The 19373-nt window shown below is 40.1% G+C and overlaps 1 long non-coding RNA gene across 2 annotated transcripts in view; it reads right to left on the bottom strand.

The window, feature by feature from the left end:
* Nucleotides 1-6798: 6798 nt before the first annotated feature.
* Nucleotides 6799-19373, bottom strand: part of LOC108528743 (uncharacterized) — a 243134-nt gene continuing 230559 nt past the window's right edge. For both annotated transcript variants that reach the window (XR_001885283.1, XR_001885284.1), the window contains exon 3: nucleotides 6799-6972. This is a non-coding gene — a long non-coding RNA (uncharacterized LOC108528743). The remainder of the gene's footprint in view (nucleotides 6973-19373) is intronic.

Raw genomic sequence — 19373 nt, 5'->3', positions numbered from 1 at the left:
AAATTGACGCTCCCAATCTTAAAAGTGGAGAGAGTTAGAATTGTCTTATCTGAGTTTCTTTCTCAAAAAACCAACCATCAGGCCTCCCTGATAGTATCAAGGAACTGAAGCTTACTAGACACCACATTCGGACAATGAAACACCAGATCTCTCACCCATCGTGATTGCCTAACTGACTCCCTGCTTCCTGTTGACCAGTTCCTCTTCCTTACCCCTCATTAACTCATGCTTTCCTGCATGTAGTTACATTTCTTCCCCGCTATATAAACCCCTGATTTTGGTTGGTCAGTGTGATGAATTTGAGACTGATATCCCATCTCCTCAGCTGCAGCACCCCATTAAAGCTTTCTTCTCTGGCAATACTCATTGTCTCAGCGATTGGCTTTCTATGCAGTGAGCAGCAAGAACTAGACCAAACTGCTGGCATTTTGGTAATAATGGGGTGGTGGGGACACATAAGTGAGATACAGAAACAGTTGGATTGGGTACAGCTTGGCATTTGCCTTATTAGAACATGGGTTGAACAACTGGCAGCCTGTGACAGGCCAAAACTCTATGATTGGTACAAGAGTAGGTTATAGTCGGTTTACACATCTAGTTAGGTTACAGTGCACTGTGTAAGGAGAAACCTTGAGGCCAAACTTAAAGTATGTAAGGAGGCCGCTTTAGGCTACACTTAAATTAACAAAAGGTAATGATGATGCTATAGCCATTTGATACCTGGTCCTCCAACCTCTTCTGTCCCACTGGTCAGTTCATTTACATTCAGACTCGATTCTGTATTTACCTCTCCTCTAATACCATCTCACCCTCATTCTCCTACACCTCAGCCTGAACAGCCTCCCCTTCCTCATAGCACCCTTACCACAGATTCAGTCATGTCCTAAGCTCCTAATCACTGACACAAATCATCAGACTCCCAGAAAAAGCAAACTCCTGAGCCAACCCTTGCTGGGAAATGGAAGCTGACAACTATTCTCACTGTGCTTGCTTTCAAATGTATTGGGAGCATGGTCAAAGTTGGCATCAAAGAATCTAGCCGTATGACTTTGGAAGAGTCAGAAACTTCACTGCTCAGAACCTCAGCTCCCTTATGTGCAACATCGGAATGATATTAATAGCAATAGAACCTTCTTCATACTGCTACTGTGAGGGTCACACCAGGTGTAACGCAAGTAAAAGTTACCTTACAAAGTGCAGCTTATTGTTATTATCAACTGTTGCTGCCAGACAAGGTGTCAGAGCCCCAGCATCAGAAAGTGGTTGGTTCATGGGTCATAGGATAGTAAGAATTTACCAACAACCATGTAGGTTTGAAGAAGAAAATTTTATTAGATAGAAAGAACACTGCAGAAGAATGAGTAGGGTGCCTCAGCAGGAGAGGAATGAGCGCAACGTGGTGGATTTTTCCTTGGGAGTATTTATGAATCTTAAAGCAGGTACTTAAGGGTAATTAGAACCATATTAGCCACGTAGCTCATGATAAATGATTGCATTTATAGGTGTTTTGGTACTTGGATGTCAGCAACGGTTGCACAATGAGTTTCAACATGCATGCATTCCGGAGATGTATAGAAATTCTAGTTACTTATACATTTTTGGGAAAGAAACTTGCAACCAGATGCCTGCTTTAGATAATAGGGAAGTCTAACATTCTAAATTCCTGCCCCTTTCCTGGAAAACTCATGAATAAGCCACCCCTTGTTTAGCATATAATCAAGAAATAGCTATAAGTATACTCAGTTGAGCCACCCATACTGCTGCTCTGCCTGTGGAGTAGGCATTCTTTTGTTTCTTTACTTCTCTAATCAACTTGCTTTCACTCTTCTCTATGGACTCACCTCAAATTCTTTCTTGCAAAAGGTCCAAGAAGCCTCTCCTGAGGTGTGGGTTAGGACCCCTTTTCAGTAACAGCCTGATAAGTGGGGAACTCAGGAATTGAACCCAGGTCTACAGAACGCATGCTCTTAACCACTGCGCTCTAATCATTGTCTCTGCAATCTCAGAAGAAGACACCAGGCACTATTCTAAATATTTTTACATGTATTATATTATTCAATCAAAAAACTTACTTTTGTGGATAATGTCATCATATACCTTATTAAATTATTACATGTTTCTTGGTCTTTATTTCAAAACACATACAGTTTGATGAAAGTCAGATTTATTAATCATAGATTGGTAGCTTAGAAATAATAACACCTTAAATCAGTACAGCACTTGATATTCTATAAAGGGCTTGGCCAGTCATTGCTGAACTTGATTGTCCCAACAAGATACAATTATTAGCACTACTTGACAGAGAAGGAAACTGAGGCTGAGATAATGGCCTTGTCAGAGACGATTGAACCAGAGTGACTTCATCTTGAATAGGAGTTGGGTAAAATAAGGCTGAGACCTACTGAGCTGCATTCCCCAGAAGTTAGGCATTCTTAGTCATAGGATGAGCTAGGAGGCCGGCACAAGATACAGGTCACAAAGACCTTGCTGATAAGAGAAGATGCAGTAAAAAAGCTGGCCAAAACTCACCAAAACCAAGAGGGCAATGAAGTGACCTCTGGTCATCCTCACTGCTCATTATATGCTAACTATAATGCATTAGCATGCTAAAAAGCACTCTCCCCAGTGCATGACAGCATACAAATGCCATAGAAACATGCAGAACGTATGGTCTAAAAGGGGAAGAAACCCTCAGTTCTGGGATTGCCTGCCCCTTTCCTGGAAAACTCACGAATCAGCCACCCCTTGTTTAGCATATAATCAAGAAATGACTATAAATATACTCAGTTGAGCCACCCATACTGCTGCTCTGCCTGTGGAGTAGGCATTCTTTTATTTCTTTACTTCTCTAATAAACTTGCTTTCACTCCTCTATGGACTCACCCCAAATTCTTTCCCACACAAGGTCCAAGAACCCTCTCTTGAGGTGTGGGTCAGGACCCCTTTCCAGTAACAGCCTGATCAGTGGGGAACTCAGTAATCAAACCCAGGTCTAGCATGCTCTTAACCACTGTGCTCTAATCATTGTCTCTGCACTCCTAAGAAGGAATACGCCTCAGACACATTTTATCGAACAAGTGCTAAATTTCTTTGCTCAGATAATTTCTTCAAGCTATGTCATTTGGAAGGAAAATAAAACAGCATGGGACACAGCAAAAAGTGGTGAGTTTCATTAAACTGATGTAACAAATGGAAGCACAGAGAAGAAACACTCTAATGGTCACTTGCAACATGTAAATAAAAAAGCAAGGTTTGCACCATGGTGCAGCTCTCCACCCTCCCTGGCAAGTCCTCCTAATTACTCTGATTCCTCCCTGGCAAGTCCTCCTAATAACTCTGATTTATGGTATGTAAAGTTCTACATCAGAAGGAAAATCAATTCCTGTTTACCTTGCCTCACCATTTCCCTTCCCATCTCAGAAGGTACTGTGCAAAGCCACTATGCAGACTCAATAATTTCTTTGGCATTTCAAGATGCTTTCTCACTGCTTTTTGCTTTTTCTTCTACAATGAGACAGAGAAGCAATTACCTCTCCATCTGCTCATCTTGATACCTATGCTTCGCTGGGCTAGAAAGAAGAAGAAATGAGAATGGGAAATCTAAAACCAACGGCCTAGAGCCTGAAGAAGATGTACAAAGTTTTTAATTCAATGAGATTTGCATGAAAATCTGCAGTTCAACTTTCTATCCTACTCCATTTCTGAGAAAAACCTCATTGCATCTGACCAAGGCAAGACAAACAGAACTGTATTTTTTAAAAATAATACTTTTAAGGTTCAGAGAATCTAGTATAACTCTATCTTGCATTTCTACAGTGATTTACACTTAACAAAGCATTCACATACATTATCTCATTTATTTCTTAAAGCAGTGCTAATTCCTTAAGCAATCATTTGAACTAGGAATTTAAAAGGATTTGGCAGAAACAAAAATTATCATTTTGAGTGCCTACGGAGTGCTAGTCATTGTACCGAGTGATTTGCATTCATTATCTCCAATTCTTACAACAACCCAGCAAGGCAGGAACATCAGCCCTGGTCCCAGCAGAGTTTAAAGGCATCCAGCAAGGATTGCTGCAGCAACCTGAGGCTAGCAACAGCTCTGACAACTCAGAGAGGGTAGTAAATGGCAACATAAACTATGGCTTTCCATGGAGTGAGGGGTCAACCCTTGTGATATGACAGGGAAAAAAATGAGGGGAATAGATACTCTTAACTCACTGCTCACCTGCTGTTTGATCACCGCTTCTGCCTCCCTTCCCGCTCCATTGTCTAAACACAATTGGAATCAGAGGACAAGGGATCCCACTGATGAAACCCAATAGAATGAGCCTCCTGGGTCATAAAACAGGGTAGGGAAGGGTGAAAAGTGGATCTGAAAGGGAAACAGAAGACATCCAGCACAGTCCAACGCTCCCCAGGAACCCTCCCCATCATTTCCTGTATTTTAATTCAATTGCAAAATGCCAAACCAGGAAGAAATTATATCAATTCAGTCATCTTCCCAACAGAAACCCAAAACATGAGTAATCACCAAAAGATGGTTTCCATAAAACTATCTTTTGTCATAAAAATATGAGAATAAAAGGTGAGGAGATAACTAGTTAACATAAAATATAACTGTTATATTTCTGAAACCAACTCAATTGACTCATAGAATGATGTTTATGGTTCTTGAATAAACATAGAAATTGGTCCTCTTGGTATTAAAGCTTGAAACTTACATTTGTCTTATCTGAGTTCCTTTCTCAGGAAACCAACCCTCAGGCTTCCCAGATAGTATCAAGGAAACTGATACTCACCAGATTGGTGAGATGCCAGACCCCTTATTCCTCTTGATTGCTTCCTTACTCTTTCTTAATTTCTGTTTTCTAAATTTCTTCCTGCTATATACACCCCCAACCCCATTTTAGCTGGTTAGAAAGAACAGGCTTGCCTCCCATCTTACCAGCTTATGTCACCTGCAATATAACAAAGCCTTATCCCCGGGCAATACTCACTGTTTCAGTGAATGGTTTTCTGAGCAGTGAATGACAGGACCTACACCAAACACCTGGCATTTCCATAACAGTTCCTCTAGCTTCACATGTGAGCATAAGACCTAAGGTGATAAATGTAGCAGCCAGCCTTCTTCTACCATTATTCCATGTTTGCCCTATCCTCTGTCCACTTCTCAACTGGATGGTGTTCCTTACTGAAAAATTGACCACAGTCTTGATTTATGAAGGGCCTGAATTCATTAGGGCATAACTTCATTATCCCCTGGTAATCAGGACCAGTCACCTCACTGAATGCAGTGACCCCTTTTCTATACAATGGTCCAGCTATATGAGGAGCTCAAAATGGCCAGAGGCAGCTTCAGCTTCCAATTCACTAGGAACATGACTCTTTTAAAATTATTCTTTCTTTGGGCATTAGGATCTCCAGAACATTAAGCAGATGTACTTCCTATGGGTTATTTGGTGTATTGGTAAGACAGGCCACTCCCATCTCCACCCTTGGTTCCCATACCTGGGCATTCTGGCTCTAAGGGATGACACTATATCCTAGCCATTGGTTTTGAAGCATGTATACCATATTATGAAGGACAGCACTCCAAATTTGTAGAACGTTGCCTTCCTACCATCTTCATAACTGAGCCTTTGGCAGGCCATCCCACCATTCTGTTAAGTAGCTGCTTCTAGGTGATGTTACACATGTTAAGGCCAATGAATTCCATCAGGCTAAGTTGACTATGTCATACCTCTTGCAAGAAAAACTGACCCCAAGTCATAAGTAATATCGGGACAGATAAGGCATTCTGTACAGGAGACCATTGGGCAAGCTCTGGGGCATACCCAGAATGGGCAGCTCATCCACCTAGTTATGGAGAGCCTCATCCACTCTGGGTGTTCTCTACGGACATTAACACAGTACACAAATATCTGCTCACTCCGAAGAAATCCATTCATATACTTCTCTCCCAGAATTTTGATGTCCTGTAGCTACCCAGCCCTACTCAAGAGAGTAGGGAGTTTCAGGTCCAAACTCAACCTGAAACCAATGGTCAAGAGAGCCCTTTGGTGTCATTCATAGGTCATCACCCCAGAGCACAGAACAAGGTAGAGAGGATAAAGACTGTCACCAGAAGGCAAAGATATTCAGCTCTGTAGATATTAGTGTCCCTTTATTCAGATAAAGAAACTAAGACTCCAAAAAGCAAATATTTTGCCTAAAGTCACACAGCTAGAAGAGGAAGCTGAGGTTCAAATCTTCCATTCTAAAACTCGTGTTCTTCCCTAGGCCATCGGTACCACATGGAGGAATAGAAAGCCTCTCAGCTTCCTGTCAAGGAGAATTAGGTTCATCTGAGATGCAAACCAATCACCAGCTTAAAACATTTTCTTACATTGATAAGTGAAATCCAAAGTTCCCTCCTGTGGTCATTAAAATTAAATCTTAAAGATTATGATGAGCAAGGAATTCAAAGAGCTTTATTAGCTTGCTCAGTGGAATGTCTTCTTAAAGATGGCTTCACCCCAGTCCTGAGCCCCACAATCACAGCCTCCAGAAAGAGCAATCTGTCTAATGGAAATATAATGTGAGCCACATTATCAAAGTTTTAAAACTTACATTTTAAATTTGAGTCACATTTTAAAAGTAAAAATCAATGACATTAATTTTAATAATGTACTTTAATCCAATATGTGCAAAACATTATTTCAATATGTAATCAATAGAAAAGTGTTTGTGGGGTTTTTTACATTCTTTATTTCATACTAAGTCTTCAAAATTCAGTGTGTATTTTGTACTTCCAGCACATCTCAATTCAAACTTGCCACATGTCAAATGTTCAATACCTGCATATTGCCGATGCCTACGTATTGAGCAGCATGGTTCTAGAGATGAGAAGGCCTTCCACCTGCTGGCTGTGTTTCTTCTCAACATCTCAGATGCCACATCCTGAAAATAGGGATCATAGTACTCTTGGGACTAAAACAAATAAGAAGAAGAAGAAGAAGAAATAATAATAACATGAATAGGTAATATTTATTTATCATGTGACAGGCACGCTAAATTTTAGAGAACTTATAGCACTTAATTCTTATAACAAAATACAACAAAAAATCGACACTTAAAATGATTAAGTGTCTTGCCCCAGGTCACAACTAAGATCACAATTTGAGCACTGACAATCTGACTAAAGGGCCTGAACCCTTTTATGAGAATAATAATAATAATAACAATAATAGCTACAAATAATATATTTAAATACCAAGGAAGTTGATAGAATCAGCAAGCCCACAGCAAGGCCTCAGCAAGGCCAAACTTGCATGATAAATGGAGCCATTATTATGACACTATCCTCAAGGAACTTATAATGTTGTAGAGAGAAAGAACACATGGGATGAGATAACTAGTCACAGAAGGCAGTTTATGGCATGTAACAGGCAAACAATGGTGAGCTCTACAGAAATTCATAGGGGCAGTGATCCATGTAGAGTCTTAGGGCCCTGCAAGGGGAAGATGAAATACAACAGCAAATGCAAGAAGGTCCCACTTCGCGGGCATGTGTGACTTGTGCAATCACTTAGGGCCCTGTGCTCAGAAGAGTCCCACACTTGGTTAAATACTCAGCTATCATGGTCTTGAAATTATTAATAATTTTATCACTGAACTTATATTTTTTAAGTGAAGTCTGCTGGGACAATGGAGAATGTTCATGAGCAGAGGAGATACAGGTAACATGCAATCTATGTGTCCTCTTCCATTTCTTGCTGCCTATTTGCATACAGCATTCATAATGCCCCATGAGCACATGTGTGGGAGTTTACTGAGATTTAAAGGGAGTACAAGGTGAGTGTGTTATGAATATAACTTGAGAACTAAGCTCTGAATTTTTATCTTGCCCAAATTCCTACATAAGGGGTCTAGGGGATCATGTCCTACACAAATTCTGATCAGATGGGTTTTATTTGACCCTATATATCATAACTTACTTTTCAATCTGACTCTGGAATACCATTATGAGATAAGGAAAAATATATAACCTCAAAATATATTTTCTTGTCATATCTTGAAATTGCCCTGAAAGTCTCTTGTGGGAAAAATCCACATTCTACAGAGAATCCCCTTTCCCTTTTGTTTTCCTTCCTTTCTTTTCAGATCCAAGAGATAATCAACTAAGAGCCAGATGCCCTTTTAGGTCTGATAAGAAACATACAACCTGCTCTCTCTGAAGTCTGCTATTTGAGAGATTCTGCTGTACAATAAAATTTAGTCTCCACAATCCTTTATCTTAACCTGAACATTCCTTTCCATTGATCCCAGGTCATCAGATAAACTCAACCAATTGTGAACCAGAAAGTGTTTAAATTTACTGACAGTCTGGGAGCTCCCACTTTGAGTTGTCCCACCTCTCAGAACCCAACCAATGTATTTCTTAAATGTATTTGATTGATGTCTCGTGCCTCCCTAAAATATATAAAACCAAGCTGTACCCTGACCACCTTGGGCACATGTTCTCAGGACCTTCTGAGGGCTGTGTCACAGGCATGGTCACTCACATTTGGCTCAAAATCAATTTCTTAAAATATTATACAAAGTTTGACTCTTCATCAGCAAATGGAGTAAGAGGACAGCACCCCAAGAAGCCACAATGTCCCTTTGAACCAGAAATGGTTTCAATCACAGAATGAAGTCATTCTTTCTAAGAAACACACCATTCTAAGAAACACGAACAACCAATGAAACCCATCATATCCTTTCTTAATTATGCTACTTTATTAACTAACCACTCATGCTGAAAACGATGACACAGAAGAAAAGGGAAAGATAGGGCAACTCATATTGATTTTTCTTTCAGTCCTTTCTTACTCATCAGTAACCTTAAGGCAGAGACGTTGGGAGACTGTGTGCATATTAAGAAGAAAAATAGTAAGTTGATTTAGTTTTGTGTAGCATTTTCACTGTTCTGGTAAGAACAATACATATATATTTGTATATATATGTAAGCTATGAAAAACAAGTTGAGTAATTTTGGTGATTCTACATACAAGTTAATTGCTTTTTTACTTGCATTTAAAACTGGCATTAGGAGGCGCTTCCACGATGGCTGAATAGGAATAGCTCCGGTCTGCAGTTCCCAGTGAGATCAACACAGAAGACAAGTGATTTCTGCATTTCCAACTGAGGAACCTGGTTCATCTCACTAAGACTGTTTGGACAGTGGGTGCAGTCCACAGAGGGCGAGCCAAAGCAGGGTGGGGCGTTGCCTCACCCGAAGCACCAGGGGTTGGGGGATTTCCCTTTCCTAGCCAAGAGAAGCCATGAGAGACTATAACAGGAGGAACAGTACACTCCTGCCCAAATACTGTGCCTTTCCCATGGTCTTCACAACCAGCAGACCAGGAGATTCCCTCCAGTGCCTGGCTCAGCAGGTCCCACGGCCACGGAGCCCAGCAAGCTAAGATCCATTGGCTTGAAATTCTCACTGCTAGCGCAGGAGTCTGAGACGACCTGGGACGCTGGAGCTTGGCAGGCGGAGGGGCATCCACCATTGCTGAGGCTTGAGTAGGCATTTTTATGCTCACAGTGTAAACAAAGCTGCCAGGAAGCTCGAACTGGGTGGAGCCCACCACAGCTCAGCAAGGCCGACTGCCTCTCTAGATTCCATCTCTGTGGGCAGGGCATATCTGAACAAAAGGCAGCAGGCTCGGTCAGGGACTTATAGAAAAAACCCTCATCTCCCTGGGACAGAGCACCTGGGGGAAGGAGCAGCTGTGGGCATAGCTTCTGCAGACTTAAACATCCCTGCCTGGCAGCTCTGAAAAAAGCAGTGGTTCTCCCAGCAGTGTTGGAGCTCTGATAATGGACAGACTGCCTCCTCAAGTGGGTCCCTGACCGCTGTGTAGCCTGACTGGGAGACACCTCCCAGTAAGGGCCAACAGACACCTCATACAGGAGAACATGCTTGGCATCTGGCAGGTGCCCCTCTGGGACGAAGTTTCCAGAGTAAGGATCAGGCAGCAATATTTGCTGTTCTGCAGCCTCCACTGGTGATAGCCAGGAAAACAGGGTCTGGAGCAGACCTCCAGCAAACTCCATCAGACCTGCAGCTAAGCAGCCTGACTGTTAGAAGGAAAACTAACAAACAGAAAGGAATAGCATCAACATCAACAAACAGGACATCCACACCAAAACCCCATCCGTAGGTCACCAATATCAAAGACCAAAAGTAGATAAAACCAGAAAGATGGGGAGAAACCAGAGCAGAAAGGCTGAAAATTCCAAAAACCAAAACACCCCTTCTTCTCCTAAGGATCACAACTCCTCACCAGCAAGGGAACAAAACTGGATGGAGAATGAGTTTGACAAGCTGACAGAAGTAGGCTTCAGAAGGTGGATAACAACAAACTTCTCCAAGCTAAAGGAGCATGTTCTAACCCATCGCAAAAAAAGTCAAAAACCTTGAAAAAAGGTTAGAGGAATGGCTAACCAGAATAATCAGTGTGGAGAAGAAAATAAATGACCTGATGGAGCCGAAAAACACAGTACAAGAAATTCATGAAGCATACACAAGCTTTAATAGCTGATTTGATCAAGCAGAACAAAGGATATCAGTGATTGAAGGTCAAATTGATGAAATAAAGTGAGAAGACAATATTATAAAAAAATAGAGTGAAGAGAAAGGAATAAAGTCTCCAAGAAATATGGGACAATGTAAAAAGACCAAATCTACGTTTGATTGGTGTACCTGAAAGTGATGGGAAAAATGGAACCAAGGTAGAAAACACTCTTCAGGATATTATTCAGGAGAACTTCCCCAACCAGCAAAGGAGGCCAACATTCAAATTCAGGAAATACAGAGAACACCACAAAGATATTCCTCGAGAAGAGCAACCCAAAGACACATAATCATCAGATTCACCAAGATTGAAATGAAGGAAAAAATATTAAGGGCAGCCAGAGAGAAAGGCTGGGTTACCCTCAAAGGGCAGCCTATCAGACTAACAGCAGATCTCTCTGCAGAAACCCTATAAGCCAGAAGAGAGTGGAGGCCAATATTCAACATTATTAAAGAAAAGAATTTTCAACCCAGAATTACCTATCCAACCAAACTAAGCTTCGTAAGTGAAGGAGAAATAAAATCCTTTACAGACAAGCAAATGCTGAGATATTCTGTCACCACCAGGCCTGCCTTACAAGAGGTCCTGAAGGAAGCATTACACATGGAAAGGAATAACCAGTATCAGCCACTGCAAAAACATGCCAAATTGTAAAGACCATCGACACTATGAAGAAAATGCATCAACTAATGGGCAAAATAACCACAGAACTTCATAATGACAGGATCAAATTCACACATAACAATATTAACCTTAAATGTAAATGGGCTAAATGCCTCAAATGAAAGACAGAGACTGGCAAATTGGATCAAGAGTCAACACCCATTAGTGTGCAGTATTCAGGAAACCTATCTCACATGCAAAGACACACATAGGCTCAAAATAAAGGGATGGAGGAAGATTTACCAAGCAAATGGAAAGCAAAAACAAAAAGTAGGGGTTGGAATACTAGTCTCTGATAAAACAGACTTTAAACCAACAAAGATCAAAAGAGATAAAGAAGGCCATTACATAATGGTAAAGGGATCAATTCAACAAGAAGAGCTAACTATCCTAAATATATATGCACCCAATACAGGAGCACCCAGATTCATAAAGCAAGGTCTTAGAGACCTAAAAAGAGACTTAGACTCCTACACAATAATAATGGGAGACTGTAACAACCCACTATCAATATTAGACAGATCAACGAAACAGAAAATTAACAAGGATATCCAGGACTTGAACTCAGCTCTGGACCATGCGGACCTAATAGATATCTACAAAACTCTCCACCCCAAATCAACAGAATATACATTCTTCTCAGCACCACATTGCACTTTAAAATTGACCACATAATTGGAAGTAAAATACTCCTCAGGAAATGTAAAGGAACAGAAATCACAACAAACAGTCTCTTAGACCACAGTGCAATCAAATTAGAACTCTAGATTAAGAAATTCGCTCAAAACTGCACAACTATATGGAAACTGAACAACCTGCTCCTGAATGACTACTGGATACATAACAAAATGAAGGTAAAAATAAAGATGTTCTTTGAAACCAATGAGAACAAAGATACAATATACCAGAATCTCTGGGATACATTTAAAGCAGTGTGTAGACGGAAATGTATGGCACTAAATGCCCACAAGAGAAAGCAGGAAAGATCTAAAACCGATACCCTAACATCACAATTAAAAGAACTAGAGAAGCAAGAGCAAACAAATTCAAAAGCTAGCAGAAGACAAGAAATAACTAAGCTCAGAGCAAGACTAAAGGACATAGAGACACACACAGAAAAAACACCCTTCAAAAAATCAATGAATACAGGAGTTGGTTTTTTGAAAAGATCAACAAAATAGACAAACCACTAGCAAGACTAACAAAGAAGAAAAGAGAGAAGAATCAAATAGACACAATAAAAAATGATAAACAGGATATCACCACCGATCCCACGGAAATACAAACTACCACCAGAGAATAGAATAAACACCTCTAGGCAAATAAATCAGAAAATCTAGAAGAAATTGATAAATTCCTGGACACAGACACCCTCCCAAGACTAAACCAGGAAGAACTTAAATATCTGAATAGACCAACTGCCTGAAATTGAGGCAATAATTAACATCCTACCAACCAGAAAAAGTCCAGGACCAGATGGATTCACAGACAAATTCTACCAGAGGTACAAAGAGGAGCAGATACCATTCCTTTCTGAAAGTATTCCAATGAACAGAAAAAGAGGGAATCCTCCCCAACTGATTTTATGAGGCCAGCATCATCTTGACACCAAAGCCTGGCAAAGACACAACAAAAAAAGAGAATTTTATATCCCTGATGAACATCAATGTGAAAATCTTCAATAAAATACTGGCAAAACGAATCCAGCAGCACATCAAAAAGCTTATCCAGCACGATCAAGTCAGCTTCATCCCTGTGATGCAAGACTGGTTCGACATACACAAATTGATAAACATAATTCATCGCATAAACAGAACCAACGACAAAAATCACATGATTATCTCAATAGATGCAGAAAAGGCCTTCGATAAAATTCAATACCTCCTTCATGTTAAGAACTCTCAACAGACTAGGTATTGATTGAACATATCTCAAAATAATAAGAGCTATTTATGACAAACCCACAGCCAATATCATACTGAATGGGCAAAACCTGGAAACTTTCCCTTTGAAAACCAGCACAAGACAAGGATGCCCTCTCTCACCACTCCTATTCAACATAGTATTGGAAGTTCTGGCCAGGGCAATCAGGCAAGAGAAAGAAATAAGGGGCATTCAAATAGAAATACAGGAAGTCAAATTGTCTCTGTGTGCAGATGACATGATTGTATATTTAGAAAAGCTTATAATCTCAGCCCAAAATCTCCTTAGGCTGATAAGCAACTTCAGCAAAGTCTCAGGATACAAAATCAAGGTGCAAAACTCATAAGCATTCCTATACACCAATAATAGACAAACAGACAGCGAAATAATGAGTGAACTCCCATTCACAATTGCTACAAAAAGAATAAAATACCTAAGAATACAACTTACAAGGGATGTGAAGGGTCTCTTCAAGGAGAACNATCTACAACCATCTGATCTTTGACAAACCTGACAAAAACAAGAAATGGGGAAAGGATTCCCTATTTAATAAATGGTGCTGGGAAAACTGGCTAGCCATATGTAGAAAGCTGAAACTGGATCCCTTCCTTACACCTTATACGAAAATTAACTCAAGATGGATTAAAAACTTAAATGTAAGACCTAAAACCATAAAAACCCTAGAAGAAAACCTAGGCCATACCATTCAGGACATAGGCATGGGCAAAGACTTCACGAATACAACACCAAAAGCAATGGCAACAAAAGCCAAAATAGACAAATGGGATCTAATTAAACTAAAGAGCTTCTGCACGGCAAAAGAAACTGTCATCAGAGTGAACAGGCAACCTACAGAATGGGAGAAAATTTTTGCAATCTATTCATCTGACAAAGCACTAATACCCAGAATCTACAAAGAACTTAAACAAATTTACAAGAAAAAAAAACAACACCATCAAAAAGTGGGCAAAGGATATGATCAGACACTTCTTAAAAGAAGACATTTATGCAGCCAACAGACATATGAAAAGATGCTTATCATCACTGGTCATTAGAGAAATGCAAATCAAAACCACAATGAGATGCCATCTCACACCAGTTAGAATGGAGATCATTAAAAAGTCAGGAAACAACAGATGCTGTAGAGGATGTAGAGAAATAGGAACACTTTTACACTGTTGGTGGGAGTGTAAATTAGTTCAACCATTGTGGAAGACAGTGTGGCGATTCCTCAAGGATCTAGAACTAGAAATACCATTTGACCCAGCAATCCCATGACTAGGTATATACCCAAAGGATTATAAATCATGCTACTATAAAGACATACACACATACGTTTATTGCCGCACTATTCACAATAGCAAAGACTTGGAACCAACCCAAATGTCCATCAATAATAGACTGAATAAAGAAAATATGGCACATATACACCATGGAATACTATGCAGCCATCAAAAAGGATGAGTTCACATCCTTTGCAGGGACATGGATGAAGCTGGAAACCATCATTCTCAGCAAACTATCAAAGGACAGAAAACCAAACACCACATGTTCTCACTCATAAGTGGGAGTTGAACAATGAGAACACATAGACATAGGGAGGGGAACATCACACACCAGGGCCTGTCATGGGGTTGGGGGCTGGGGGAGGGATAGCATTAGAAGAAATACCTAATGTAAATGATGAGTTGATGGGTGCAGCAAACCAACATGGCACATGTATACATATGTAACAAACCTGCACACTGTGCACATGTACCCCAGAAAAAGTATAATAATAATTTAAAAACCTGGTATTAAACTATATAAGATGAATAGTAAAATGCATGCTAATAATTTAAATTTAAATTTTTATTTATTAACAATACTAAATAGTAAGTAAAAAGACCATGATAAGTCAAGAGAAAGAGACCATGGAAGAAAGAAAAAAGCTTGATACTTTAGTCCTTTTCATGGCACTTTTTCCTGCTTTTGAACAAGAGGGCCCATATTTTCATTTTGCACTGGGACTCACAAATTATGTAGCCAGCCCTGTTCGCAAGAGTGCAGCTTCCCCTTTCCTATGCTAATAGCAGACATTACTGATTGTATATGGTATTGTTCCTCACTGAGCCCAAATATGACCTCAAAATCCTTTTGAAAGCAGGGTTCAAAAGTGCAATCTGAGCAGGCATACAAGCTAAATCTATGGGCATCCCTCAAAATCAAACTATGCAGATGGAAATGGGGCTGGGTTTCCAAAGAAAATACTGGCTGGTGTGTATCAGAGTAATCAAAGCTTGAGTAGGCCAAGCTTGCTAAACTGCAAACTATCCCCCACCTGTGAGCCCATCATCCCAGTTCCATATGTAAAACAACATAACAAAACTCAGCTTGACAAACAAGGTAATTAGACTTAACTTTGATCATGTGTTTCATTAGTTACAGAAATAGCCCACAATTTAGAGTTCTTTCTCATTATATTAGAGTAGAAGCCTCTAAAAAATGTATAATGCAATGAATGGATCATTATTTATATGGTGCTAATTATATGCCAGGTGCCATTTTTAAGTGATTTGCATATATTAACTCATTTAATCCATATAACAGGCCCAGGGTGGTAGCTCACACCTATAATCCCAGCACTTTGGGAGGCCACAGCAGGAGAATCACTTGAAGCCAAGAGTTCAAGTTCAGGAATTCTGAGTCCACCCTGGGCAACACAGTGAGACCACCATCTCTAGAAAAAAAAAATCAAAAAAATTTTTAAAAATCCATACAACAACCTATGAAGTAGGTACCGTGGTTATCCCATTTTTATAGGTGAAAAAACTGGGACAGAGAGGAGTTTAATAACTGCCTCAAGGTCATCACCTAATCAATAGCAGAATCAAGTAGTGTGGATTTAGAGTTTATACTCTGAAAATCTCTTGAAGGAGTCCCTGTAGAAGGTGTCCATCACAGACATGGCAATGTTTTGCTAAAGATGTTGTCTTAGGAAGCTCTCAGGGTTTTCTCTGGGTTTTTTTCCTCCTCCTATGTGACATTCTTTGTCATCTGTACCTTTAGAGCAGTTCTACCTCAGCTACCTCACAGTCCCTAATGAGCAATTTCACCCATTTCAGCCCTTGTCACACTAACCATGAATTCAAGATCAGCCCAAGAAGTAACAACATCCATGTCATCAGCTCAGCCAGCCAAAATACCCTGTATTCCAGTTTTTGTAAATATTATTAGCTAATACCTTGCTTCAATCCTTAAAACCACACAGTAGAATCTTAGAGTTGGAAGGGTCTTTGGAAATAATCTCATCAAGGGATAATAAAAAGGTTTACCTCACATGCCCATTCTGATATGATCGATTGGTAGTGGATACCTGGAGTGACATGAGGAGGGTTTTGATACCATTTGGAGTTTACTGGAATAAAGTACATGCCTAAGTTTTGGGTGTAAGGAGAGAGCAGCAGAAGCTCATATGCTGTCCTAGCAGTACAGTGTAGCTCTTAGGAATATGGGCTCTGGGGTTAGATTTCCTAGGATCAAAGTCCTGCTTCACTGCTTGCTGATAGTGCAAACTTAAGCAAGTTTCTAAATATATCTAAGTTCTCTTGTTTGTGAAATAAGGCTGATAAAATCTACCTGATAGGTTGGTTGTGAGAATTTAGTGAAATAGTATATGGGAAGTGCTTATTGGAATATCTAGTATGCCCTAAGTACTCAACATGCTGTTATCACATATTGATCATAAGCAACTTGTGGTATCTGGCATGGGTCCTGGAGGTGACAGTGGCAGCAACAGTGCCATATATATGCCATTTCTGATCTAGTCCTATCTTCTAAACCTACAGATGGAGAAGCTGAAGCTGCAGCAACTGTGGGGCTTTCCCAAAATCACATATATTGTCTCCTTCAAAACTAAAGACACTCAGGGAACATAATCTTCTTGCCCGGTCTCTGCCTGTGCCTGCGTGCAACCTCAGGCAAAGCACTGCTCTCTGGACTTCAGTGTCCTTATCTGTATAATAAATCAATCAGAATCCAAACTGATCTTCACAGAGTAGTCACTCCCAGAAGATCCTGTATTTCCAGTGGGTAAGGAACACTTTTACCCTTAGTTCAGTGGATGTTACAAACAGCAATTCTTTCCTTCCAGTTTTGACAGTTTTAGTGTTAACTAATCACTCCAGTATTCCTTGCACAAATGCACACGTACATTCCATCTGCTTTGATCTCAAACTCAAGTTTTGTATGAATGAATCCTACAGCTGGACAGCAAAAGATTATCTCATTAATTTTTCAGTATGCCTAAGGGGGTCTAACGGGCTATGACCCACATGGTCATCTCAGCTGCCTTCCATTTCCTCTTGAGCCAGGGGCCAAGGTGGTGGTGAGGTGCAAGTCCCAGTTTATCTCCAACCCTCCTAATCTCAGACTTTCTGCACCTATGATAATACTTGAACCAACTCTTCTTTTTTAAATTGAATCCAACGCAATGTACCTGGGAACCCTGCTTCAAAATCTGATGTCAAATCTAAAACACTGGACAAAATCCAGGTTTTTATTCATTTTCTGATAGGCATTTACTGCTAATTAAGCATCCAAACAATGTTCTAAACAGGAAGAAAAATAATAAAATATGGACTTAACATTAATCACACAGACATACATGTAATATAGCTTATCTTTATAGCGGGAACAAATAAAAGAATGTAATATAAAACACATATTTGTACTAGATACTTTTGTATAAATATTTTAAAGGTTTCTTAGCTCAGGGATTAAAGCACTGGTTTTGTAAAGGAGCAGGTCACATATTCAAATTTCACTAAGACATTCCTGATGTCTTTCAGAGAAGTATAACACACATATTAAGAATCTGGACTCAAGAGCAACATGATCTAAATTCAAGTCTTGACTTTCTCACTTCCTAGCTGGTGACCATGAGCAAGTCATTAAATAAATTCTCTTAGCTCAGTTTGCTCAACTGAAAAATAGGAATAATGATAACCTGGTAAGAATTGTTTCAAGGACTTTGGGAGGCCGAGATGGGCGGATCATGAGGTCAGGAGATCAAGACCATCCTGGCCAACACGGTGAAACCCCGTCTCTACTAAAAATACAAAAAAATTAGCCAGGCGTGGTGGCGGGCACCTGTAGTCCCAGCTACTCGGGAGGCTGAGGCAGGAGAATGGCATGAACCCTGGAGGCGGAGCTTGCAGTGAGTCGAGATCGTGCCACTGAGCTCCAGCCTGGGCGACAGAGCAAGACTCCGTGTCAAAAAAAAAAAAAAAAAAAAAATTGTTTCAAGGACTCAATACATATTAAGTGTTTAGCCCAGTGCCTGCCCACATTTCAAGATAAAGGTGAATTCAAGCCTCTTGACATAACAACCTCAACTTATTTATTGCCTCCTATTTTGCAGAAAAAGAAACTGAAGTTCAGAGAAGAGCTGTTGCCTAAAGTAACATTCGCTGAGCAGGTCAAGACAGAACACTACCCTAGTAGCAAAGCCAGGACCAGAACCCAATTTTTCTAAACCTCAGAGCACTGCTTTCCTCAAATCAGCGTTCCTTCTGCCTCACCTAGGGTAGATACACATATCCATCTTCCTGCTTCACTACCTGCTTCTACTCAGATGGGTTTCCTGAGAGGAAGATTCGTGTCATATTCTAATAGCCTGGCACCATTCCTACAATATAGTAAACTTTATTATCTAATGGAGTTGAATTCATTCATCAGCTCTTTACTTTATACACCTGAGTTCTTTTAGATGTTGCAAATAAGCTGATTGCCAGTTATTTAGTTCTTAAGGAGACAGTCCAGTAGAGTGGTTTAGAAGAAAGGCTCCACAGCCGCACTGTGTGGGCTCAAATTATACTTCTGCCACTTACTAATTAATCTGACCATGGCCAAGTTACTTCGCCTCAGCTTCTTCAGTTATAAAATGGGACAATAACACCTCTGTCACAGGGTTATGAGTGATAACTTGGAATAATAGGCAATGGTCAATTGTATGTGTGAACCTGACTAGCCTATAATTTCGGTTACTCAATCCAACACAACTAGGTGCAGCCACAAAAGTATTTTATAGGTGTGTTTAACATCTACCATCAGGAACTCTGACTGATAAAGTATATAAAGCTCATACCTGGCCCAACATACTTTATGAATGTTAACTGCTAATAGTGTTAGTGATATTTC

This window comes from Rhinopithecus bieti, unplaced genomic scaffold (assembly GCF_001698545.2).
Source record: "Rhinopithecus bieti isolate Rb0 unplaced genomic scaffold, ASM169854v2 scaffold_5101, whole genome shotgun sequence".
Taxonomy (NCBI): domain Eukaryota; kingdom Metazoa; phylum Chordata; class Mammalia; order Primates; family Cercopithecidae; genus Rhinopithecus; species Rhinopithecus bieti.
This window is presented reverse-complemented; position numbering and strand designations above follow the sequence as displayed.